Source organism: Typopeltis vanoorti, chromosome 17 (assembly GCF_054136105.1).
Source record: "Typopeltis vanoorti isolate ZY-2024b chromosome 17, IOZ_Tvanoo_1.0, whole genome shotgun sequence".
In the NCBI taxonomy this organism is placed as follows: domain Eukaryota; kingdom Metazoa; phylum Arthropoda; class Arachnida; order Uropygi; family Thelyphonidae; genus Typopeltis; species Typopeltis vanoorti.
In genome coordinates, this window is record NC_143565.1 from 57,996,284 (window position 1) to 58,019,460 (window position 23,177).

A 23,177-nucleotide genomic window follows, 5' to 3' on the forward strand; every position below is an offset into this window, starting at 1 on the left:
AATTAATTATTCAGAAAAGCTCGAATACCTTATTACACTGCCGCCATCACGACTTACTGTAAGAATCCCACCGTTTAACAGGAAAGAAATACCTCAAAATGTATTGGAAAATTAGTACAACCATCTATAGAAGAAAAAAAAAACTGTATATTTGAGTGACATAACATATAATTAATTATTCAGAAAACCCCTCGAAACTGTGAATATCCAAACACATAACGTCACGATTCTTATCTCTAAATATCACCAAACACACCACGTGATGTTTCTGACAGAAGGGGCCTCAGTGAAATTCCAAACTCAATAACAACAACAAACATTCGCGTCACGATTCCTTATCTTATCTTGATCTTGATCTTGTTTAAAATGTCCACCAATCACGATACGATTCCTTATCTCTAATATATCTCCCTTTTCCATTCAAAACAACAACGTCACTTATTTACAACTAACAATGACGTCACTGATATTCATCCGACAACAACAAACATTCACGTCACGATTCCTTATCTTATCTTGATCTAGATCTTGTTTAAAGTATCCCACCAATCATGACACGATTCGTTATCTCTACCATCACCCATAATCCCATACGCGGACCAAAACACAACAACTGAAGCCATTGACACATATGCCCACAGCGAAATTCCTAACATTCCAAACCCATGAAGCCACGCCCACATTGACGTCAACCAATCGCGTCACGATTCCTTATCTTATCTTGATCTTGATCTTGTTCAAAGCGTCACCCATACTACTGGGCTAGAAGGTGTCGTACCTCCCCGTAGAAGAGGACTCACGGTCATTGCACCATCACACGGAATTTATTTATTTTATTTTACGTATGTATGTATATATTTGTATATATATAGAATTTAGTACAGAAAATACGGTTCAACATAGTTATTGCAATTAAAAACATTATACCACTATAGATATGCTAGGTTAAAATTATAATTTTTATATTTTTCAGCTTATAATTCCCAGTGGCATCAAATTTTCTCTTCACTCAAAAGTACATACATAAACAATGATTGTAAATGCTTCTGGAGGAAACAGTACTGTCATTCAGCAAAATTAGTTGGTAAAGAAGATGGATAAAGATGCTGGAATCTATGCGAACTCAGAATTTCAATGCAGCAGTAGCGGTGGGATTCAACTGGACAACCAACAACAGTGAAAACAAAACCCTTATTAATATTAATGAATCCACCTACAGTGAAATGCGAGGGTAACATTTGAACCAGACTGAATATAGTTTCTGCTTCCATTTTTGCTTGAATTTTGGATTTGGGAATCTTGTTCATAAATTCTTCCATCTCCATAAGAAAATATGTTTTGAGGTATTTGACACTTGTAACGATACAGACTATTGCGATGCAAGTCAACAACCATGAAGATATATTCATAGCGTTCATCGCTAAATACAGGTGCTCAATTTTTTGTATGCTAAGAATAAGTATAGTGAAAGTGACGCATATTTCATTCACATGAGCAGCGTACCATACGACAAGCATTGATTGAAAACACACCATCGGCAGTGTGAATAAATTTAACTATATGAGTATAGTAGCGCTTAAGAATACTACCACTTCATCGGTAGAGGCTGCTTTTAATGAAGGTTTAAGAAATGGATATGGGTAATGAAAGTGGTTATGTGGTGCCGAATAATTATCACTGTGAACACATACAGCCCTGAAACTGTTATGTCAATTCCCCCACGAGATGATGGAATACAGCAACAGCTAGCTTTCACATGATATAATTTTAACCGAAAATAAAGAGTACGAACCGCAATCAAAACCTGCACATACGAAAAGATAACTATAAGTAAAGAAAAATCAGATCCAAGCACAGATTACAAAATATACTATTGTTTTTCTTTGACGGAATATTTCTCAATATGTACTGATTCACATTTAGGAATAGTCTGCATCAGTTTCTTAAAAGTTCTCTGTTTTCTGTAGAAATTACGCACTGTACAAATTTGGTTAAATTTTACATTGCCTAAGTGACATATTTGTCACATTCCTGATAAGGCAATAAGACAGTTCTCACGTGATTATCTTGGCAAATCATATATATATATATATCACGATAAGTAGGAACCAAATAATTCTTCTTCGACTTTTATTTGAAGTATTTGAGTGCAAATTTAAGTAATTTCCAGAAAGAAACACCGATAACATTTTCCAGCATTTCCTCTTGTGAATATTATTGTTAATATTATATTCACACAATTGATACAGTCAAAACAAGATATCATTTAAACAAAAATTTGACTGATGATACAGAACAATTCAGATTATACCCAGAATCTGAGAATACTCCATCAGGTAGCGTCGTAAAATATGGACTGTTCCAAGTAATGCTGTTTTTTTTTTTTTTTGTAGGTGATATGGGATCATTTCGTTGATGTTTAATTGCTGTAAATAGTTGGATAGCTTCTTTGCAGTTGCACCAAGTGCACCGATAACTATTGGGATGATGTTGGTGTGTTTAAACCACAGCCGGCCAACTTCGATTGCCAGATCTCGATATTTAGTCATTTTTTTCTAGTTCTTTGTTGTTAATGTTGTTATCATTGGGTACTGCGATATCAATAATCCAAACCTGTCGATATTCGATAAATGTGATGTCAGGTCTATCGAATGCCGATCAGATTGTATTCTAAAGTCCTAGTGAATTTTTGTTGTTTCAATTTCCAATACTGTCTCTATTTTATGCTGCCACCAATTATCAGAAGATTATTGCCACCAGTCAGAAGATTACTGCCACCAATTATTATTATTATTATTATTATTATTATTATTATTATTACGGGAAACTCCACGGAGTCTTTAGACTCATCGTGGGAGAACCTAAAGATCATGTCAAGAACTATTCAGCATTCGCACAGTATCCACCATACTTTGTTTTGAACTCATTCACAGTCATGGCACTCACAACAGACTCTCGCAGCTTATTCCACTCATTTGTCACTCTGTAAGTAAAACACAGAGTGATTTACTTGCAGAGTGATAACTGTGGTTAGCAAGGGTGTTTTAACAGTCCTAGTTAAAACACCCTTGCTAACTACACTCTCGCTGAATTTCCATGGATGGCCCCTACTTCTCCCACCACAAGACCTATTCTGAGAAATTTCCTCTGAATAAATCTTGTAAAAACCCCTCCATAATTTGAATGCCTCTATCATATCACCGCTTTTCCGCCTATCAATCAATTTATGCAATTCACAAAACTTCAGCCTGTTCACGTAAGGTTCATTCCATAGACCAGCTACCATCTTGGTCACTCGCCTCTAGATCCTCTCTATCTCCTTCCCATCAAGAAGAAACCCTGGCACAGATCTGGGCACAGTAGCCAAGATTGGGTCTTATCAAGGCTCGATAAAGAGGAACAATAACCTGCTTGTCTCTGCTCGTCAAAGTATTCATCAGTAAACAAGTGATCTGATGAGCTGATTTAGCCACTTTTGCTATGTTCCCCCTAAACTTCAACTCCCTATCCACCAACACTCCCAAATCTCTGGTTTCGTCAATTTCCTGGAGTACGGTTCCACCAATGTGGTATACTGCTGCTAATCTTTTCACCATTGAAAGAGCCTGCCTTGGATTTTCACTTGCATGACGCGTTAGTCGTATGATTAGTTCAACGTTTGACGAGGAACTAAAGTGCCATGACTTAACTTTAAAAAAATATATTCTGCGCAGGCACATAAGACATGCCTATCAACTATGTTTGAAGATTTCTATAGCAACCAGCCAGATGTAAAATGAATCAAATAAAGAAAGAGTCAACAATTACGTACAATAGTGGGAAAATTCCTCATGCGGAAACTTCGATATTTGTCTAACTTTAATAACTATTTAATGTTAGAATAAATGAAGCATCCCTTATCAATATATAAAAGATATTTGCTATTATGTTTGTTTAAATGCGTGCAATATCTTAATAACTTTCCAAAAATGCAACTTTCATACAAATTTTAAGAGCTTAAATGTGTGTGCAAGAAATAAGCCTTTTTGGTTAAAAATATTTAACTTAGTATATGTTGACTGACATTAAGTGCATAAATTTGTGCTGATGATTTGCACACACACACACACACACACACACACACACACACACACACACACACACACACACACACACACACACACACACACACACACACACACACACACACACACACACACACACACATGCACACGCACACAGACACACATGCATACGCACACGCACTCACGCACACAAAGTATATGCGTTTCGGATGATTGTTATGCCGATTTGACTATTTTTATGGATTTCAGTGTACTGCAAATATAGCGTTATATTTCTCTCCCCTTTATGAGATATTTTAAAAAATTGGTTAGTTGTTTTTCAATTTTTCTCTCCCTATGTATCTGATATATGTAAGAAATTATTCAAGCACAGCTAGGTAGTTTTGTGTGTGTGTGATAATTTCGACAACTGAATGCTATGGATATCAACGTGTAAAGCACTGGTTGCAGATAATCTTAAGCAGATATTGTTAAGTTTGAGCACTAGTTTGTTGAAGGAGTAGGATGAATGTAGTGAACTATCGTTAGAAAACTTTGGATAGGATTATTGGTGACTGAGAGTAAGACATTTATGTTTAGAACAAAGAGAATACATAATAGAAGAAACTTCCGGGTATTTTTGCATTGGCAGAAGATCTAGGAGAAGTTAATCTACGACCAGAGAGACAGCTAGCTATGACAATAAAAACTGTGAGCAGTAGGCTGAAGGATGGCAACTTTCTGAGCAGTCGTCGATGTCAGTGACTATTAAATGTTGTTAAATATCGATAATACGCATCTCCAGACCTTTCCACGGCATGTGTCATGGAAAGCTCTATAGGATACGAGACGACAGCTCTGTATGTAATTTGGCGGTGTTCGTTAACTAGTAAGTATTTTGGTAGTGGAGAAATTCACAATTGATTTTTTTCCCATTATTTTGGAGATGACTGAGCAAGAGAAATAGAAAGTGAGTTTGAAGGGAAATTTTATAAACATATTTGGAACTAGTTGGATATGTATTTGCCTCGACATTGGGATAAGTGCCACCTGGCATAAAAGACGATGATCAAAATGTATAATTTGTGTCAGATCTGGAGCACAACGTTACACTAGGAAATATGCTATTGTGACTAGAAGACCTTTTTGGAGGCTAAGTTATATAGTATTCTTCTGATTTTTCCCAAAATACCAGGACTTGTATGGTATTCAGTTTCTCTTATGGTAAAAGGTCATTTGCGTGATCATCTGTGCTAGAGTTGGAAGAGAAGGGCGATTCTAGAAGAAAGCATTATCATTAGGCAATGGGAGAGAGCTGGCAGTGCAGTATACATAAGCAGATGACGTGTCTGATGGCTTTTGCAAAAGAACAGAAGACAAAACTTCCATTTGGACAGAAGGCGAGTTTCTGTTACTGGCCCTTATCAAATCAGATTCGGATTATATTATTGCTTTGCATTCATTCGCTGATTCTGCATAGGATAAGTATCTGGAAGCTGTTCTTAATGCAAGCCACCTGGAGTAAGCGTTTTGATACTGATTTTTGAACCATAGCTTAAAATGGGCGGACTTTATTGTGCAATGATGAATGAAGGACTTGTGGATAATTTCTGTGACTCGAAAAGGGCATGCTTTTGGATCGCATTATCAGAATCAATGGTCTAATCTTAGAAGGAAGAGTAGAAGCTGTGAAGCTCATTTCACTTGGTACTTTGGTAATGCTAAAAGATGAAACTGGGACTTGTTGGTAGCAGACTCTTTCTGAGAGAGGAAATTTGAACAACTCTCTGAATTCAGTTACAGAGAGGAGAGGTGACATCACATAAAGTTTATATCTGGATGGAGAGCTAGTAAAATAAGATAACGGGTAGTTGAAAGGAAGTTGAAAACATTATCAGGAATCAGGTTGTTGATTACAGCAAATACTTCCATACCTCATCCATACTGGTTAGTGTATAAGACAGGGGAATACAACCTGATTTGTGGATATTGTTGAAGTCACCTGGGAAGTGTATTTCGACCGCAGAAATTGAGATTCTGAGAGAGGAAGGTAAAGAGGTCAGAGTAATTTTTGGAATTTGGAGAGCAGCGAATACAGCATATGGATATTATTAAATGGGTCATCTAATCTTAGAAAGATCGTAAAATATATTCACATTTTCATATTCTCGGGCATTGGCATCATCCTGGTGGCGAAAGGATTCATCACTGTATAATTAAAAAAAGTGAGAAGAGACTACTTTGTTGTACTCCAGAAGACGTTTATGTTTGCACAAAAGAAGATCTGTTTTCTGAATCTTTGGTTTTGATTTGATGTTGATTCGAAATGACATTCTATAACTGCCTTGATTTATTCTATCCATATTTTTCTTAGTTCCTTATAGTCATTTCTCTCATTTTCAGCTTGCTACTTTGGTTGCGAGCAAGAAGATCAGAAATCAGATGATGCTCAGTTATGGGCTGCTGCTTGTTGATACCAGTGTGACGTTTAACTCGTCAGGCTGGTGTCAACAAACAGGAATAATTTAATCAGAAACATATTTCTTGATTACCACCATGACCTTTTCATTATCATGGTTATCATTTCAACCTCATATTCTGCATAAAATGTGAAGGAAGGCGGAAGACGTTTTCTTTTCATCATAGAAAAATTTTCATGGCAAATAACGTTAGAGAAAATGTAAGACTATATTGAAGCACAAAGTACAGTTAGTATTTTCCAAATGCTATCGATGAAATTAACGGCGTTCTGACTATAATTATTAATTGTATATTATATCTTCTCCTGCTAATTTGCATAATAATGTTATGTAGAGGCAATGCATTTTTTTTTCTTGTAAAGTTAATAAAGAAATTCTAGTGTGGGACAGCCACATTAGAAATTTTAATGTGGCTGTCCCACATTTCTCGAATAATGAACATTCGAATTTTATTTCCGGTACTTGAAAATAAACAGTTATTTGGAAGATGGCGAAGGCAATAAATATTTTCTTTAGGGAAGTTCGAGCGCTCAATTTAGTGCATCGACTTAATGAAATTTAGCAACAAATAAAGAATGTTTTCAGAAAAATTGAAAAACGAGTAGGGGGAAGTAGCACTTATATTACTAACGTAGAAACTGGATTTCAAATAAATAAGACATGCTTTAAATTCAATATGCACATTTAATTGGCTCAGTACAATTCATTATAACACACACACACACACACACAAAGAGATTTTAACAGAAAGTTTAGAAAGCGATTTATATTTGCTTTTCAAGCGTGGAACATTCATCGCATCTTGCGGTGGCACAAAGGTGTTTCTAACGGCAACTCGGGGCTTTTTACATTACAAACAAAAATACAAATTAAATAATAAAAAAAGAACAAAGGAAAACGAATTGATCATATTCAGTTACATAGATTTAGTTGCTGCAGTTATGGTGATATTAGTGATACTCATGGGTCATGAAAATTCCGAAAAAAGACCTAAAGAAAACATTCAGTGTGGATGAAAATATAATTGCGTCTGTCTTTTAGAGAAAGACTATGTATTAAGTGAACTAATTGTATTCTAATGAACAAATTAAACATTATAGGTTTGGTTTTACGACATCGCATCAAATGCAGTAGAATAACAGGACTAATTTGGAATTTATATTGTGCTAACATTTGCATAGGTGATAACACTTTCTGCAGGGAAGTAGAATATCAAGTAGGATTTGGAGGTTGAGGAAATAGGGATGTGCTATTATTTATGCTTAGAAAGGCTAAAAGTATAAGGTAGCGGAGAAAAGAAATTTGATTGTCACTGTAGCAATTAGTATTATGTAAGGAAAAGGGCACTGAGACTTTCTTAACAAAGAAAAAAAAAAGTAATGTAATTTGAAAGCATTACTGTTCGCCAACTAGGTTGGTTTCATCTGGCTACGAGAGTATTAGAAGATTCTATCTATCTATCTCTCCCGTAGTCCATAATGGGCCGTTGGGTCACTCATGGCTGAGCCATGAATGTCTGATGGGCGGTGAATTAAGACAGATGGTGCCCATCTCCTCTTCTGTCTTCTTCTATATATCCTGTGGCTGTATCTTGTATGTTCACTGGTCCGGTTTGCCTGTTTGCGGGATGAAAATACCCTGATATTTACGCTCAAGACCGGCTAACTTGGCTATTATTTAAGAAGAAAAGCCAAACGGCTATTTTTCTGGCTAAGTTGATAAATTAAGGGGATGAAAATCCCTTGTTGTTTTTCAGTCAGTATGCGAAACTCTAAGATCGAAAACTACGATCTAAGCGTTTCATGCCGACGAACTATCGGCGAATCCAAGCGTAAGTGACCACTTGGTAGTACCACACCAAGGCAACTCGATGCAAAGGTGGAGCAAGATCCCTCACTTGATATTTTCTCATAATGTAAAAACACACAGCTCCTAGGAGATGTAATACTGCTTTACATTATGAGGAGAGGTTACTACCCAGACCGGTTTCAACCTTTTTTTGAGGTCTCATCAGTGAGTAGCTAGACCTAGATGATATCAAAGTTTTAAGTGAAAAGAACTTACATACCTTCGCAAATATGAACTGCTTTACATTATTCCTCAAAAAGCAGATGAAGGGAATATGCTATCATCAGTAAAACTATCAATAGGATTGTAAATTAGTAACATTGATCACATTTCTTCTTCACAATGTTCCATACGCAGTTGGCATCCGTCCTACAGATTTAAACAAGCCTGTATTCAATTCATTTTCCAAAGAAAATAGATAAGAGCTAACGTATAAAGCCACCGTTACTTTAGACTACCACCTTTCTGTCAAAAATAATGAAGAACATAATCAATAATTTACTTCATCAGACATATCAAATCCCGTATATAAATCAGTGACTAGAAAATGTATTGGGGTCACCTCTTCACTCCCATTCAATCCACAAATCCATACGAATTTGTGGATTGTAAATGACGGAAAGGTTTCGTGAAAATTGCTGCTCCATAGAATTCCAGGATATTTTATCGCATTAGTGAAGAGCATAACAAATTTATCGTCTTAATGGCTGTGCTCCACAGGGCACAGATTAGCTGATAACAGTTCTCTTCATTCTTCTTTTTTAATTGACAAACCTCTCAGTGATCAAATATCTCAAACTAGAAAAGTTTTCATAAACATTTTTGTCATGATGACTCAGAGCAAATAATGAATACCGACAAGAACTCCAAAAGGTAATCTTTTTCAAATATCAAACAAAGGTGCTGGGAGAATCCCTCGCAGTAGTTGTAGCACGGACGATATTCACAGGTGTTGCAATTAGAAGATAATATCTGTTTACGATTGCTTTTTTGTGTGTGAAAATTGTGCAAACTTGAAACCAGATAGTATAAACAAAACGAGATGAGGATATCTTTTCCGTACGGAATGATGGCCATGCGTCCGCAGAAAATTTTCCAGGGGAGAGGGGGACAAAGCTTGGAGACAAATAATTGCATCAATAAATTTTTATAATTATTGATTTAATTAAATAATTACATCAATAAACGACTTTTAGCCTTTTTTATTTGATGTAATTATTTGTCGATGTAAACTATAAATACATTATTTTCATTTTGCATCGATTTTAATGATCTTTAATTCTTGGGAAAAAAATATTCAGAATTAATAGTTTTTAGCACAGTTTCATATATAAAAAATTGACCGGCACATTTTAATTAAAATCATCTAATTAATTAATTAATCCAAAATTAAATTATTTCAGTTTAAATGCAAACAATTCAGAAAACTAGCAACTAAAATAATATCAAATTACATACACTTACCTTTCAAAAATGTATTTTTCTGTTCAAATTTGTTTCACTATAAATTTACAATTCACACTTCACTCAGACAGAGGGCAAACTAGCCGGTCACTGTTCACAAATCAGAAAAAGATGAACCTAAAACAGGAACACGTGTTTTATTGCAGCAAGAAAACACGTGTTCTATGGCTACCCTGCCGTGGGCCGAAACAGGCCAACCCATAAAACAATTTTAAGACAGACAAAGCGTCCCAGGGTCGAAGTGTAAGAGTACATATCTCAATCAATTTTACGATTATAATTTGTGGAATTTTTTAATCGATCCCGGGGGAAGTCTCCCACCCCGCGGACGCCCATGACCGTGTGAGCGCATTTTTTATCGATGTATGAAAGTTTTGAGAGGGTATAGCAAATCAACGCACACCTTAATTGGGTTACAGGCAAATTCATCCAAAAACAGTTAATCGAAAGACAATTCATCGAATGCAATTCATCGAACAACAATTCATCAAAAAAGCAATTCGCCGAATAAACAATTCATCGAACAACAATTTAACGAATGGCAATTCATCGAAAAGGCAATTCATCGAACGACAATTCGTCGAAAATGCAATTCACCGAAAATTTTTCAATGAATTCTTTCATAATTCATCGAAAAGTAATTTTTCTTGCAAAGTATTGTTTAAAAATCTTCATAACAATGCGGAACGTTACTCATGATACATACAACATATGGAAGTGGTCATTGAAACGTAATAATTGTTTTCTTACATTTTAGAACATTTAATGTAAGTGTACATACTGCTTCATTGTGCAGATAGCGATTTATCTATAGAGAAGGCATTTCGTTCTACCAAATAGAGTTTTGTCACAATAACTCTAGTCCGACTGAAATGAAAAATTTAATTAAATTTCATCCAGCCAGAGCGGAATTACCAATATCATTTCGGAACTTCTTTGCGGAAATGTTATGATAAAAGTGATCCATTCGGAACCGAACCGTGTAGACAGTTACTTGTACTGAAAACTTTTGCTAAGTCAGCGAGTTATTGTAATACATAATTTCGACACTGTTCTTTGTAGCCCCGAATATAGCTGAACTGAAAACTGGAACGGTTCGACAATTTTTTGTAAAAGTTTCGAATACCGAATATGAGTAAAATTTGCCCATTAATAAATGTACAAGGCGCACAATTTTTATCAGTCCTCTTCAACTGAAGGTAAGTTAGTAGGCCTAATACGGAGATGACTAGGCTTTTCCTCCTGGAAATAGGCAAATCAGTCCCATGAACACACCTATATACAGACAGCAAACACTTATCGGATAAGAAAGACAGTAAGAATCCATATTGTTCTATAATTATTCCTTAGTAAAGTAGCATTGCTATACCAACAATCATTATATTGAGGAGGATGAGGGAAATAGTATTAATCATTACAACTACTACTACTACTACTACTACTACTACTACTACTACTAATAATAATTTTTTAAATAATAATAATAATAATAATAATAAATTGAATCTTTGATGTAAATATTTTTCACAGTATAATAATAAAATATATAGGAATTCAGAGTAAAAATATTGGAAAACTTGAAAAAAATCATTTCTGAAGATTTTTCAATCACGTTTCACTTATTTACTCCTGTTTCTGTTATTCCTCAACGACAGGAGTGCATGCACTTATCTCCCGAATAACCTCGAAAACAAGTAATTGCATTTGATAAGGGGAGGATTAGGCTGAGAATACTCATGAGTATATGCATGGGTATATTTCTGGGTTTTGGGGAGGTGTTCAGTGCAGATTGTTAAAAAAAAAAAGAGATTAAAATATTCTATAGGAAATTAGTAAAATAGGAATGATGAATAAAGAGTCGTAATAAAAAACAAACCTATAAACCTTTTTGAAGCATACTGATCTGTTGTTATATTTAGATGAGCAGCGGTTGGAAGTCTTATTCTACTTTTGAAGGATGCCAATGGTCGGCGGACCAAGTTAGAAAACACAGTGCTAAAGGAAAAGGGGATTGGGTTGAGTTGTTTTGAATTAAGGCCGAAGCAACTGGCCTTAAATCACCTGCGAGTGTTTTCCTATTCGGTTCGCTTGTTTTTCGGCAAGAAAAAAACCCAAGTTTCAGGGAAGAAAAAACCTTCCATCCTCGTATGATGGAAGGTAGGCTGCCTCTATGCTATACTCAGTACCTTGGATAGGGTGTAGCATAGAGGCAGCCTGCCTCAATAAGGGCGCTCGTTCAACCATATTGTGGTAGGCGCCGTCGCTACGCTAACAATTCCTGTTAGCGTAGCAAGTGCGGAAAGAAGTTCTTCAAGCTTAAGGAAGTTCTTCAAGCTTCATGCTTTAGGAATTAGCTTATAATTTAAATTTAGAAAAGCTTATAAACAGTTTCATTGTGCGATATCCCCGTAGAGCAAACATTTAATTAATATTATTATGCAATCGATTAGGCTGCATTAATGTTTCTCTTTTAATAAAAACAAAATAGTAATTGGAGATTTTCTTATATTTTTGTCTTATAATCCATCAGGGGTGATATTTAATTGTTTGCCTCAGAGAGAGATCTAATCCGGGACGGTCCTGGACACCTCTCAGGAGTACACGTAATTGAGGAAGGGCCGTCGCTCTGCAACTCCCCGTCTCCACCACTTCATCCACCAACTACGCAGAATGCCATGTACTTATTTTTGTCTGTATGATCGATGAAAAACTCGAGTTTCCATGAGGAAAAACTCTGCAGCCACGGTATGAAATCAGCTAACTCAGCTTTAGTTTAAAAAGCTCACGTAAAGTTCCTCTATCACGACGAGAATCAAATTCGAATAATTTCCTATCGAAAAGCGCAATTCCGCCATGTGTTGAAAGTTTATTTTTCACTTGGTCAGACTATAATAATTTTAGTTTAATCCTTTATCCAAGCGTGTGCAAACAAAGTTTGCGCCTGAAAGTATCTTCAGGACTGGGGTAAAGTGGTACAACACCGGGCGACTCCTTGAAAAGGTGGAGCAAGCTACCAATACTCCTATCTCAGTATCTCCCATAATGGAAAACACATCTTCTTGCGGATATGTATAATATTATTCCTGCCATGTGTATTTTACGTATATTAAAGAATGTGTATATGCATAATACATACCTAGATGAGAGTCGTTCGTTTTTAGTAATACGAAGTTATATCGTAAAACCCGTTTACTCACTGATAATTTTGTTTATACTTCTGCCTTTTTGACAATCAAAAATTAATACTGCTTGTTTTTAGAGAAATGAAATTTGTAATAAAAACATTCAAGATTCATCAGTGTGTTTGTTTTAGGGATTTGATAACAGTTAGGATTCTACGACAACTAATTTAACGGACCTTCCTTGTCAGCAACATCGTCTGGGTGGAAATTCAAGGAATTATTTCCCTTATTTACAGGTACTTTAAATAGTACCTGTAAATAAGGGAAAGAAAAGTGAAACGTTCATTTGCTAATAAGGAAATAACACCTGTGCAATGTAATGGAAGAAAAATCATGAGTTTGCTGATAAAAGATTTCAAAATCTATATTTTCCCCACTTCCGAATAACGTCGATTAGCTGATAATATAGTGCAGTCAACAGTAACAAAATTTCACAAAAAGCGGTTGTCTTTTTGTGAAACTCACTTAGATTTACTTCTCGATGTACTATATTTGTTTAAATGCAAGCACAAGCACCATGAATTTTGGCAAAAGCAATTGTTAAGTGCGAAGTACAAGCGTTCAGAAATGTATCGGTAGTAATTGATGCAATTTTCAAACAAGTTCTGCCAATATTAATTACAGTTTACTTATATTAAATTCAAACTTTTATAAGAAAACATTGTCCATTCCATCAAACTGTTAAATTTTAAAAGCTGAATATTGGAATTGTTTTTACTCATTCCATGTTTTGAAATGTCTGCTTCTATCACAATATATAATGTTTATTAAAACAAATGAAGACATTTTTTCAATCCCTGAATATAAAATCAATTCAGTTCTATATAAGTAAATATAAACAGAAATTATTAGAACATATAAATCGAATGGACAATAGTAGATTGCCAAAAATACTATATGGATATAAAATAAATGAAAAAAAAAAACAAAAAAAAACAGAAGAAGAAGACTGGGAAGACAAAGAAAGAGGGGGCATGGGTGGGCCGGGAAAAGACGAATTGGTCCAAAATCCATGATACGAAGGAAAAAAAAACTGAATTTCAAGAAAGCAAAAACTGCGAACAGATAAGTGAATCGAATACGTACCTTCAGTTTACGTAGCAAAAGTGTACCGCTAACAACTTAGAAGCAAAGAGAATAACACTACGGCTCATTATTTCCGGTAGCCGGAAATAATGAGCCGTTGGGTTGTGCTAAATGAGCAACAGCAATAAACAGCCAGTCCATCCTAAGGATCTCCTGGCCAAATTCATGATGTCTACTGAATAGATAAACGAAATATTAAATTCCTTGGTGTCTTTAATATACCCGTGGTAAAAATAAAAAATAAAAAAATCTTTTTATATATAGTACGCCCACACTTTCTAGCGCTTCGCTTCGCTTTTTGCCAAGATTAGTCGATTCATGCTGAAGGGCAGAAAGAAATAAGGAGATGTAGGAATTGGCCGCCAACATGTGAAATCACGTGCTTTATAGATAAAATTTTCCAACTGTTATACAAGTAAAATAGTTACCACTTCAAAAACTACAATGATCATATATATATATATATATATATATAACACTTGCAGGCGCAAACTTGACATGTTTGTCTGTTTGCTTACTTGGGAAATGGAGTAAAATTGATAGGATACATTCTTGTCATATACTCCTCTTGATATGTCATTTTATTCTTTGTTCTAGTATGACTGCTATTCTATTTCCTGTGTATATTTCCTGAATAAGCTGTAAGAGCTTTTTCAATATATTTAGATTGGCAACATCTTAAATAGGTTTCTCTATTATTTTTCTCAAAGGGTTTTTCATAATCAATGAAGGCCACGTCTTTGTTTCGTTTAGAAATTTTCTCTTCGGTTTTCAATTAAGATTTTTAGAGCATAAATTGTGTCTGTGCACGATCGGTCTTCAGGATTCCATTCTGTTATTCTGGTAGTTTGATCACTACAATACTGGTTAACTTCACTTTTAATATTCCAGCATATAGCAGAATAAGTCTACCGTAATTAAGCAATCGTTACTTCCCTTTTTTTCAAAAAAAAAAAAATAAACGGAATATCCAGTGTTTTTCTCTAAGAGTTTCGAGTTTTGTAATTGCAAACAAACTAAAGTACACATTGTATATCACATTAAATGCATAGTATCTCATAATTTTTACAGAATATTTAATACACCGGAATATGTATAAGAATTCGATACAGAATTGCTGGGAATGATGAGCATAAAAATATCCTTAACAAATTTCATCTACACAACAAAATATTAAAGAAAATCTGCATTTTTATTATTAATGCAGTTAACAACATAATTTAATTTTCCTCGGCGTCCAGCATATAAAAATATACCTTTATAGCAATGGCGCACCCAGGGAGGGAGCCAAGGGGCTTTGGTCCCCCAAAGGAAAAAGGAAACACTAGGAAATTCCAGAAAACTTTTCCTAAATAAAATTCATTTTTTTTATTTATGATGTGTCTTCTATTTCTATACTACTTATCAAGTATTGACGCTCATTGCAGATGCTCAGCCATAGGTCGTATGCAATGCGTAGTATGTGTTCGTAAATCGTCTACTCGACTAAGTTCTCCCCCGCCCCCAAGATTATATCCTGAGTGTACCACTGCTTTATAGCATACTGATCTTCTTACATTGAAATAAACATTGGATTAGCCTTGTTGTTTGCCTGCACCGTACCCCTCAGGCTAGACTATCTACTATTAGAGATACCTGAAATACAAAAAAGTATTTTGCAGTGCCATTTCCTCCCAGCATCAAGAATATATCTGAGTTCTTAAAGGAGAGCTCAGAAATAAAAATCGAGAGATCCTTTAAAAGAGAGTATTAAGATTATTCCATGAATCAATAAATTACGCTTAAACATTGCTTACTTTTATCTAGATAAATACTAATGAGTTCAGAGTAGTTTCCCAATTGGCCATTTAAATATATATATAAGTGACGTCGAGTTCTCATTTAGGTTGGGTGTGCTGTCATGTGGCTTATGCAAACCGCGCTACAAAATTCCCGCCATTTTGACACTATGATTGAATTTTTATCAATGTATCAATGTATGAAAGGGTTAAGAGTGCATAGCGCATCAGCGCTCATCTTAATTAATTACATATTAATTGTAAAATAACTTTGATTACTTTAACTTTTCAATTAACTGTAGCCAAATCTGACCCAGAGGGGGGACCAGGGGGCCCTTGATCCCCTAAGGAAAAGGGAAAAAACACTAGAAAATTTCCAAAAATCTTTTCCTAATTTTCCTAATTAATTTTTTTTAAAATTTATGTTGTGTCGTGTCTTCTATTATTGTTTAACACAAGATATCAAGATTCAGATTTTTCCCAATACACTGAATTCAAAAAAAAAAAAAATGAAATATTTTGTAGTATATATATTTAAATCTTTCAAAACTTGGATTAGGTCATCAGTTACAGATTTATGAGCTTTGTCAAGCTGTATTCCCAGCGGCGTAGGAACACTTTGGCATCGGGGAAGTTGCCAAGGGCGTCAGTGACCTGCTGCGTTACCAAGTGTGTCAAATTGCAACTGTCTAACTATATATATTACGAAGAGTTAAGGAAGTTAACTGGAGAGATAAGAGCCTACCTATGCTGCCGAGTGTTCCACACACTCAGATAATCTAATATCTCGACTACTGGAATGCTTCATTCCGAATGAGAGTTAATCTCAGCTGTGCTGTTTAATGTTATTAATGGTTGAAGAGAATGGGAGATGGGGGTAGTGGTTAACAGTTTGCTAAATTCAACTATGAAACACAGTCATTTTAATAACAGTATTATAGGTTTCAGAAGTTAACTCTGCCGGTACATAGATTATACAGACAGAGCTTACGAGAATACAATCTTCGGGATTGATCGAAGTTACCTTAGCTTCCTCTACTCAAAAGAACACTTAAAATAATTCAGAGCTTATGGGGATTGTATTTTCGTAAGCTCTCAGGTCAAATTTAAGAAACTTTCATGGTTTCTAGAAATATTCGTTTAGAACTCATTTTTTATCTTTAATAACCACTATTTCTATGTAATTTATTATACAATTTCTTGGCTTGTGACATTTTTCATTTACCTTTTGAAAAGGTGCCATAATATTAAATTAAAAAAAAAAAATTGTTATCCCAACGTATGATAGATCATATGGATTCATTTAAGTGCCAACAATCCGGAGCAATCCGCGACCATTTCAGCTGCACGAAAAAAAAATCCTATAGTGATTACTGTGAATAACTTGCTTGTTTCTCATTATTAACGTAGTGCATCCATCGGCATGCTTTTAAAGCAGTTAATGCAGTGAAGTTTTTAATGTTCTAAAAATCAGCAATTTTTGAAGTCATTTTATTCATCTACTGCAGTATACAAGGATTATAAAATTAAGATATTTCAGAAAGGAAGTGCATCAGTAGAATATCATGATCATTGGAGCCTTTGAAAAATTCGTAGCTATGCGCCTTCTTTAAGTGTCCCATTTTCAATAAAATATCGTGTTAGTGGCACCCTTCTGACACCAGCCCAACCGTTGCGTTCCTACCTCTGCATAACGATATATCTCTTAGCCTTAATGGGAGAACGTTTCTGTTATAACAATTGAAGTTTCTCATGGTAGTACGTGTGATATAACACAAGTTAACGAAATAATTTTGTTACGAAGGGTGAACATTGATTTATTTCCCAAGCAACTTTCGTTTACAGCAGCTTGACTTTAGTTATTGTTGAATTAGAACTTCGTTTGAAAAAATAATTCGGCAAACAACACTGCTTAAGTCAGCATGGTGAATGCATGGCGGCGAAATGAATAACCAGTGTGAAGGAAGTTTGGTTTTAGAGTTTGAAGTTCCATGATGTTTTTATAAAAGTGCAATGCTCAAAAAAACATTTGCTTATATCGAGAGCATGGAGTGGGGAAGAAAGAAAAGAGACCCTCCCTGTAATTGCTTGATGTGATAGCCAGAAAAAAAAAAAAAAAACATCACAGAAATGAAGTGAACAGGAAGTTAGATAGCTCTAACGTGACAACTGCCGATACTCCTGTGATTCATTTACCAGAATTTATCATTTTAGTTACCTTTAAAATTATCGTGAATTTTTATTTTTTCCCCTTCAACTCTTTAGAATAGCAGAGTGGACACTATCATCTGCTTATTACACATACATACAGAGTATATATTTTAATTCTGACCATTTTGAATTGCACAGCCTGTTAAAATTTGAAATGCGTTTTTTTAAAAAAAATTTTCTTTTCTTTTCTGAAACAGTACAACAATTATTATTTATTATTTTATATTTTTTGAATGGGAGGGGATTTAGAATTTTCCATTTGATTGAAAGGATGTAAGGTATGTACCGTTTAAGAAAACAACGACTTTCCATTAGAAGCAGACTTAATCTCCCCAAACGGCTAGGACGTCTATCGACGACCATCTAAATCTGGATTGATTCAGAACACCTGTTGAAAAGAACAGTGAAAAACAGTGCAATTTTAGCTGAAGAGAACAGTTAATCGGATTATCTCACATTCGTAGCTACCTCTCAGTTGACATATAACAAGAAACGCATTTCCTTGTTCTGTGCTGGATAACTGGATCTTAAAATAGCTTGGTATCTTTAACATTCAGGATATTAGTTATATTGGATTGACTAAAAATATAGAAATTATTTATATTTTTGTTTTCTCTTTTTATTGCACAATACATTTTTTATGTCTGGACAAAATAAAGATCCTTGCATAATTTCTTCACTTAAATATTGATTTACCTTGGAGAACCAATTCCATTATTTTTTTTTTTTTGCGCTAATTTTTTTCTAATCGCTTACTGGAAAAAACATTTTCTCTGTAAATTAATTTATGATAATTAGTTGAAATATGATTTAAAAAAAAAAGAAAAGAAAACCAGCTGCCGACGTTCCAGATTATATTAGTTTTGTTCAAAAGCATCGAAATTGAATAATACGTCACAGATTTCCTTTAGGACGTGCTTGATCGATTCAGAATTTGTAATTATTATTTGGTCGTCGGCAAAGCGGAGAGTGTTTAAGTTTAATTCCTTGATGTACATTTTTATTCCATTTTATTATTATTTCATTTAAGTAGATGTTAAAAAGAGTTGCTGAGAGTGGATATCCCTGTCGGACCCCTTGGTTCATCTCTCTCGTATATGATAGCTCGTGATTTAATCTTATTTGTGTTTGATTATTTTCATATATACTTGTGATAGCTTTTAGGATATTATTTGGTATTTGTCTTTCTTTTAATATGTTAAATGATATGTTTCTTTTAACTTTGTCAAATGCTTTTTCAAAGTCAATAAATGCAATATTTGTTTCTAAATTGTTTCTCTTCTTTTCTCTATTATTAATTTTAGGCAAAAGGCCGGGTCTATACATGATCGTCCTTTTCTAAATCCATTCTATACTTCTAAAATAAAGTTTTCGGAATATTTCATTAGTTTGCTATTTAAGATTCTGCTATATATTTTGTAACAGGAATTTAGTATACTGATACCCCTATAGTTTTTAGGGTCATCTCTATTACCTTTTTTTAAAGATAGGAATCACAATTGCTTTTTTCCATTCTATTGGGGGATACCAGTTGAATAAATTTTATTTAAAAATAATAAGAGTCTTTCTTTGAATCTAGTTCCTGCATATATATATAGCTCTGAACCTAGTTTATCTTCTCCAGGTGATTTTTCGATTTCCTGTTTCTTTCAGGCTGATTTCTTCTTTAGTTATTTCTTTCCTTTTCATCTTCGTTAATTGTTTGCCAGTTGTCTTTTTTAAAATACTTGTCTGTCCACAATTCTGTGTAGTAATTTAGAAATTCTTCTAATTTCAATTCAGTGTTTAATTTTGTGTTTTCTTTGGTATCTGCATTTAAGTGTTTCAAAATGTTATATACGTGGGCTGTTAAATAAGTAATAAGACTAATTTTACTGTGGCGAAACCACTCATCATAATATTAATTCCTGTGGAATAAAGAAATGTTGCTGTATGTATTAACAAAAGAGGTTGATAGATGGCGTATACAGGCTGATGTGCCAGAGTGTCACGTGACTGAACGCAACTACTCATCGGCACGGCTACGTGGCGCGAACAGTCTTCGAAATGGAAGCGTCCTTGGAACAGCGTTATGCGATTAAATTTTGTGTGCGTTTGCAAAAATCGGCATCGGACACTTTTAGCATGATACGCGAAGCTTTCCACGATGAAGCAATGTCGAGGGCAAGTGTTTTTCGCTGGCATCAAGGAAGGAAGACAAAATGTGGAAGATCTTGAACGCGAGGGAAGACCTTCAACGTCCATCACAGAGACAATGATCAACACAGCAGCGATTATCATCAAGCACGTCAAAAGGAAGCGTCCATTGCTAAAGAATGGCTTCTTATTGCACCACGATAATGCAAGGCTACATATTGCTGGTTGTGTAGTGGACGTTTTGCAGAAGAACAACACAGATATCCTACCACACCCTCCATACAGCCTTGATCTCGCACCATGCGATTTATGGTTGTTTCCTCAGCTCGCTCAAGAAGCCACTAAGAGGCCGCCATTTCAAAAGCAACAAAGCATATGTAAAAGCTGCGGAGACAGTTTTGAAAAAACTCTCAGAAAACGGAGTCTCACATGTGTTTAAGAAGTGGACGCATCGTTAAGACAAATGCATCGAGTCTCACGGTAGTTACCTCGAAAAAGACCATGTAAATGATGACGATTAAAGGTAATCTGTTTTCTGTATAAATATAGTCTTATTACTTATTGAACAGCCTACGTACATTGGGTCTTATTTTATATAAATCATATTCTAAATTAGAAACAAATTTCATGATTCCATGATTCTCTGTCTTTTTCTGACTTCTCTTTTAGCTATGGCTCTTATTCTTTTATATTCTATTATTTCTAAATATTATTTCTAAAATTTCAAATTTCAAATAGTTTCAGCAGACAGTAGAACAGCTGATTTTAGATTACAAATAAATAGTACAGAATTATAAGCTTCACGGTACAACAATCTGATTGCCGTATTTCTTTTGTCTAAACGGTAAAATGAAGTAATCGATTTTGAACACTGTCTAGAAAAGCTTTCAAACCTGTAGAAATTTGGAGTAGTTATGCATATGAGTTCCAGGAGATGATAAGGAGGGGAGGAAGCATTAGAAAATCTTCAAAATGACCAAATATTTTGAATCATTCCGTATATGATATTTTTCATATTATATTTTCTACATATCTATGAGGATATGTACTGGATATTATCGTAACGTGCATAATACAAATAACTAAATAAATAAATAAAAGACGAAGGTGAAGAATCACTGCTAAAATGTCATTGCATATAAATTTCTGATAACAAAATGACTCACAACGGAAACTGAGTAATGCAATTTAACATTTTAACATTTGTTGTTCATAAAGACAAATTAAAAAAAAAAAAAGTTTCTAAAACTGAAATGTGATGATCCATATAATGGTATTTGGCTAGGAACGAAAGCAAAAGGACATATTTATTTCATTAAATATTATTTAAAAATATAAATATTTGACATAATATTTTCAAAGCAAACATTTGAAAATTCTTAAATTCGAAAAAAACTATACTTATAATATTCTTTACTTTACTTATTTTACTTTACTTTACTTTACTTTTCTTTTACTTTACTTTCTTTACTTTACTTTCATTTTACTTATAATATTCTATATTATAAGTAAAGTGAAAGAACAACCAGTGCAACTCTTCCTGTGCACTGATTTGTAGAATAAAATACACCAAATTTACTATCACTGAACAGATTCATTGCAAAGGCTGATCGGTTGTCATTTCAGGATTGATTATTTTCGCACATGTGAAATTCGTTTCAATTTTTGGGAAGAGACACAAAAATCATTTTAGAGGCAAAAAGGTCAAATATCTTAGGACAGTAAAGGAAATTCCAAGCAACACAATAGACGTAAAGACAGGGGTACACAAAGGTCACTCAGCAACAGTTAATCCACTAATGGCCCTAGAACAGCGTAACGAGGTCATCGGGGAGGAAGGTAATGGCATGATAAAAGGTAGAATCCGAATGAAGTTTTGATCCATGGAAAAAGTTGGGAGAGCTGACTTTCATCCACCTCAGCCGGTTGGGGGGGGGGGAATGCAGGAAGTCCAACTACGGTTTTTGTTTGTTTAGTTTGGTTTTGGTCTGATAAATATTTCTCCCTGCTTTGGGAATCTTCTAAGAACTAACTTCTTTTGTTTGTTTGTAAGAAAGACATGGCCAAAATATTATTTACTACTTTTTATTTATTATTTATATGTTGTTTAAAATGATGTAACCAAAAAGCTTTAGTGATTATGTTTTAATTTAACAATAACGCGAGAAGCATTTATAGGCCCCAAGATTAGTGACTTGGGGCCAATAATCCTTCAAATTATTATTATCATTGCAGTAATACCAGTCTTATGACGTTTCGCTTTATGAAGATTCGCTTAAACGACGCTTCTCAATTATAACTAGCGCCCATTTATACTATTGGGGGATTGGGGTTCTGATGAACATCCACAAGAAAAATCAATTAATTTTATGTTTTCTTAGATTACATTTTTCTTATATTAAAAGTAAAAGAACAAATTATCACAATTTGAAACATGCGGCTAAAGGATTTTAAGATATGTTCTTTCTTGTGGTTATATCACTTACTTTAATTTAATATAATTTTTTTTTCTAGGTATCAAAACATTCTAGCTTCCCCACCATACAATGCTGTGGCTCATACTATGGTTTTTTTAGCAGGAACGTCTCCTGTGAAACAATCGCTGCGCGCTTCCGTGGCTGTTAATTTACAACATTCATTGCTTGTTACCAGTAGCGCACTCAGGATTTAATCTTGGGGGGGGACGAATTGAGTAGGCGATTTCGGAATACACACTATGCATTAAATACTACCGATGACTGAGCATCTTTCCTTTTTCTTTGGGGGCAGGCCCCCTTGGCTCCCTGGGTGTGCCCCTGCTTGTTACATCGCTTTAGGTTTGGGTGTTTCGTTGCCTGTGAATTGTAAACTGTTTATACTAATTATTTTCTTGTCATAGCTCTGATAAAATTGCAAGTATGGTTGCTATTGCTTCCAGTTAAAAGAAGTCGCGTTACATTACCCACTAAG